Genomic DNA, 6,000 nt, shown 5'->3' with positions numbered 1-6,000 from the left:
TAACTAGTAAGTTGGCGTTGCCGACTTATAAATACCATTTGTTGTGCGTAGTGTAGAACCATCACATCACTCATGACTGACTTACATGAGTAGGTATACATTCTACTAACTCCATAAGTAAGTAAGCATTCCGGGCGGTGCGAACTATGTGCCCTTGAGCCCGCTCATCGGTGTCTGGTCTTTGTACAGCATCTCGCAATCTCATCCAATGAACCGACAAGGAGAATGAATTGTCAAGCCCGCGATGCTGGGAGTGGTTGGTAGGTACCCTCTTCTCCTTCGTGACTAGGTACACAGTGGCCCATCCCTCTGCGACGTGGTACTAACGGGTTGTGACCGTGCGAGAAGGGATCGTGAGGCAAGGAGCCGATTTCTTACTTACTTACTTACCTACCTACTTACTTACCTACATATACTTATACCTACTCTGTAGGTATGTACACTGGCCGCCCTCAAGGTGGCTCCAACTCGTGCATCGTTACATCAATCTTGGCCATCAAGTATGCATATGTGCAGTAGGTATATGCACTCTTTTATGTTATGCGTTTACTGTAAGTCGTGACACGCACGCACAGTTGAGGTCATTCCCAACATTCTCTCCAGAAACCTACAACATAACATGCAAGCCTTGTGCCTACAGCGCTCCGGATTCCCATATGAATATCGTGCCGGCTATCGGGCCTTTTCCATCGTCCTTTTTTTTTGCCCTTTCTTTCTTTGTCATATGTTCGGTATGCATGTGGTAGTCTGCGCTACCTTGCTTAGCCCATCGCGAGCTCTCAGGGTAAGAAGATGGTAGCATGTTTTTCCCTGCACTAGATGACAAAGGCATGGCACTTTACACGCTCTCCCAAAGGCAAAATCGGCCATGAGATCCACATAGCATCACCCTATAGCATAATGAAGTCGTCAATAGGTGTCGAGTCATCACCAGGTGCGAATTGTCAGACTGCCGTCAGCTTTACTGCACAAAGACTTCACTCGTCTTCCTCTGCTGCTATGTAAGGTAGCATCGTTGGCCGTTCTTGGGTTAGTCCAGTGCCATCGGGGGCGCAGCAGCTGCTGGCGGCTCCGTCGGCTCTGGTTCTCCAAGTCCCCTACCTACTACGAAGTACATCACTTGCACGGGGATTCGGGATTCAGGAATCGGCATCTGCATACCTACCTGCTAAAGGAAGTAGGTATTCTTTCCTACGCCGTCCCGCGTTGTATGATATGCTTTACATGGGCAGCGCCGGGCATCATGTGTGTGCAAAAGCAGGCGTTTATCCAAGTCGGCCTGAATTCAATCTATGTCCTAGATATACGTGCCACACCATCGAGACCAATATAGATCCTTACTTATCCATACTGCTTACATGGATGGTGCGGTGTGCATACTTGGTGTTTATACAGACTACTGTTGATGTTCACGAACCAATGGGGGCTTTGCGTCGGCCAAGTCTACGTATGACGGCCAAATATGTGGCGCCCAACAAGAAAGCCTGGGAGTTGATATATTTATTCTCCCCAGTCCACCCACGTTACTCGATAGCCTGACGAGCAACCAACGAGAGGTGGTCATGCTGCCACTGAGGTCTTTTGACGTGTCATTGTTGCGGGGGTTCTACAAGGCAAGCGAGCAGCGATAGCCAATCTTACCATGTACGCAACTGTGCCTTTGGGCTGTCATACCTTCTCAGTCGCCATAACTGTAGTTGCCAGATGATTAGGTAGGTATTCTGTTTGGCATTGGAATTTATACGCAAACAGACAGAGTTATGGACCAAGAGAAATAGTACCTAGCTCGAAATCCAATATTACATTCACACGCACACACACACCAAGCAGACTAGGGTAGCTCAGCCCAACAAATGATAGCACAGGTGATATCACAACAGTCTATCTACAGTAAGTATACTAATTAAGCCGGAAATAACTCCTGGCGTACAGCTGTCCGACCCTCAATCACGCGTTGCCGTGCTTGCATACAGTGATCGAGGCCATCATCCATCATCACCTACTAGGTAGGTAGTATGTACGAAAGAGTTTAATATAGAGGATAGGAGTCGGAATAAACTAGTCCCGACGTCCGACCTACTGCGTAATCATATATATTTTTCAATCAGCCTTCAAACCCTTTCGGGAACACTATATGTATGCAGAATGTCGTTCAATTTCTGGTTTCTTGACATTATGTTGTATGGGGTCGAAATGATGCAGTTTTGGTGATGCTAACCTAGATGCTAGGGGGCGGGTGTGCGTGGTTTACCTTTGCAGTGGCCAACTCTCTCTGGCTAGGGATCTACGATCTACTTACACACCTTAGCCACCTGAGGTCTCCAGATTGCATGTAACGGACGTACCGGTAGGTAGTGTTCGCTAGGTATCCTTTGTGCTGTGGTAAGACTTTGTACTCAGCAAACATGGCGTCCGTTTACCTATCTCGCCTAAGTATCAAGTAGGTAGGTTAGGTAAGTACCCCAGGAAGGAGGCAGATATGCCAAGATGGGATACCGTCACATATTTCCAGGTTTCAGGTGATGCGCCGTGGTGATTTTTTCAATATCGATATAAGAACCAACCCAAACACTGCAGCTATCTGGAGTATAAACGTTGATGGCGTCCATGGCTTGCCAGCCTTAAACGTTAGGCTCTTGTTTAGCAGATCTCAGACCGAGCGCCAAGCTGACAGTAGAAGTACCTACTTACTTACACCTGCAGTATGTGCATCAGACGTGAGGCATCCTCGGCATCGTGGGGTTATGACAGTATACCACACTGTATCAGCTCCTGGTGAGAATCTGACCTAGGTACCGATGCACTGTAGCTAAGCCAGCTCGATGGTACACTAAGAACTTGACGCACGGAACGCAAAATAATACCCGAACCAACCACACCACGGCATTGGTTGGGGGTCGTCTTCGCGCTGACGGGTGGATCCAAGGGCTGCAATTGAATAGGTATCATGATTTGCAAAAGGTACGGTAGAACGAAAGGTAGAACAAAAACTTAGCTGTTCTTTCTCGTTTCCAACAAGGCTCCAGCAAAAAAACGACTGATAACATTCCGAGGTCCGACGGTTTTTAGTTCTTTATAGCTTTTCCGCTGTTCTCGGCCTTCGAACAACCGCTCTACTATGTACCAAGTAGGGTGGCAAGCTGGCCATGAACAGGAGACTTGAGTTTTGGTTTTCTAAGTACTACTACTTACCTAGCTACCTAGCATCATAACGGCCTAGTGCAGGTAATGACCGCACCATACTAATGTATGTAGAAAAGCGCCGGGTCATCGGAATCCCTACTAAATCGATCTAGCGGCAGCCGGGGGATTGTGTCATGGACTGATGTCATTTCTAGGGTCGCGATCAAAAGTGCCAACCCGCCAGCCTCCATCCGCAAAGACAGAGAGAAAGGCAGGGAGGGCAAAAAAAAAACCCTTCCCCCCCAAAAAGACGAAGATTTTAGTCTGCCGCCTTAGCCATTAACTTGGTATAAAAAACGGTCCGCGAGTCCCTATCAACCCCCACTCCGCGCTGGTAGCCCGATACCGCTTTTTAGAATTCCCATCTTAATTCCATGGCATACATGGAAAGCATTTTTTCCAGCACACAACATCGCTACAACTGCACTACGCACAAATTGGCACACTCCTCGGTCAGCTTACAGAATTTTCTTAATGCACTCACTACCTAGGGAGATGACCTAGGTACATATCTAGCGTAGACAGACAGGCCCGGGGCCGTGAGATGGAGAATGTCGTCCTATGCCGAGTTTCCCTGCCCCGGACCCAAGCCCACGGTCCACGGCCAAAGCATCACCCACGCGCCATGATCAGACTGTACCAAGTCGGCAATGGTAAAACCTCGAACGTTACCAATTGATTGCCTGCTTTTCATGGAAAGTGCAAAACGAACACTTCTCGACTCTCTATAATTCGAGTTGCACGTTGGGCTGTTCTCAGGGACAATAGACACATCATTACATCTTCACAACGGACTACTACCATGCAGACAGCAGCATTTACATAAGCTGCTATTGACTGGGGGCCCCGTTCGGAAGATAAAAGAACAAGACTAGAAGCATTGTGTTTCGGCGTTCTACACTAGGTAGGTAGATTGGTAGTCGAAGACCATCTTAGCTCCTCTTCCGCTCCTATCACGGCCTACTTACCTTCCTCTCTCTACACCAGACTACTATGAAAGGAGAATGGTCCCGTGGTGCGGTGTACTGTAAGTACTTCGTACATATAAGTAGGGGCATGCTAGATAATCTGGCTGCAAGGGTATTGGTCGCAACGTAAATGATCCTTAGGCGGAGGATAGCTCCATGTGGTTGGCTGAAACAGCAGTTTCTCGTGTCCATTTTTGGCGCATCGCTGGTGACCAGTCCAAGTGGGCCACGGATCTGACCATGTTGAATCCATAGCTTTGGATTCCAGCAAGCGCAAGAGGCTATTGCCTATCTGAGCTAGGGATTCGCTCACGACACTTGGACCCCAGAAAGAACAGACCCAGCACAGCCTCAAAGCCTTGCAGCCCTGGCGAGCTGGCGAGCGTTTCAAATGGTAGGATGGCGCGACAGCGACCTGTTCTCGTTGCATGCCCACCGCCGCCGCCTGAACATCGGTGCAGGAGGTAGTGCATCTGATATACTACCTAACTACCTACATGTATATGTATATGTAAGTTCAGTGCTACGAATATGTAAAACACTTTCATGTGGCGTTCAGGTACGCGGGCTAGTAGCAACAGTCCCTGCATCAGACAGAACCCTTAAACTACGACTACCATACATCACCACAGACGGCAACGACAAGATGTTGAAAATCACAGCTCTCATACCACTTCGGATACAATTGTGTCCCTAGGTTTGAGAGAAAAAGAAGGAAGCACGGCCAATATATCACACAATGTACAACTCGTTAAGAGACCCTATAATGAGAGGGTTATATACTTAGTATATATACATACCTAATATAACTACCTACGGTATATGTTGATTCCTCTCAACTCCAAAAATCCCCATGCTTTTATCGTTGCATAGGTCTTCCTGAACCATCACCTGGAGCACATCATTGGCCGGATACCCCGCTTCGAACTCATACCTCGGGCAGAACTCCGGGATCGACGGTGTGATTTTGCAGTAATGCCCTGGACGGGGGACAGACGCGAATGACGGCGGCGATAACACGAGACGGTGCAGTAATAGGAACCCTACCCAACACTCAATTTGACACAGAGGCTTGCATACACACAGGTAGCCAGAACAGGAACTAGCACATATATATGCAGTAAGGGCGTCCCGACATCGTTTTAAGAAGCTTATCAGATGAAGCTTGCGCAGCATCGATGGTCTAGAGCCCCTCGCGGAATTCAAAACCGACATGACCTGACGCCAGCACGTTGTACTTAGTCGCGACACTTGACGCGAGCGAGAAATGGTGGATGAGAGAAGCTGGTGAGGCTACTACTAGACTGGATTCCCTACCTACTTAGTTCAGACAGGACAATGCTCCGACGCCAGAAGCAAAAACCGCACGATTACGGCACGACTACTTACTTAAGTACAACACTGCTACGCTGCTAGGGTGTCTCGCCGTCCTTGCCGCAGTGGGTAAAGTGAGGTTGGGAGTGTACTAGCAGATACTACCTAGGTAAGTAGGTAGGTAAGTAGGGAGTGGTGGTGCTTACTTACACCGGTATACCTACTTACAGTAGGCACGGTACAGAATTGAGGCTGAAGGACCCAACTCGGCGCGAACTTAGCTCTGAATCAAGCAGGTGCATAACTCAAGCCAGCCTACAGGCTACAATTACAGCTATATACCATGCACACGGCGTGTCCTCTTCTCATCTAGGTACCTAGGTATACTTACTTACATAGTACGCAAATATATAGGATAGGTTAGGTGGTGAGCTGGGGTAATTACCAATTCAAACCCCGGTGACAGGTGACAGCGTCACGGATGGCCGGCAGATCATCAGGATTCCCGGCAGTGACAGCGCAATGGTGATGCCTT

The sequence above is a fragment of the Xylaria bambusicola genome (assembly GCF_022495145.1).
Source record: "Xylaria bambusicola strain CBS 139988 unplaced genomic scaffold F5B22scaffold_16, whole genome shotgun sequence".
Taxonomy (NCBI): Eukaryota; Fungi; Ascomycota; class Sordariomycetes; order Xylariales; family Xylariaceae; genus Xylaria; species Xylaria bambusicola.
The sequence above is the reverse complement of the archived record's forward strand: the minus strand, read 5'-3'. Positions refer to the sequence as shown.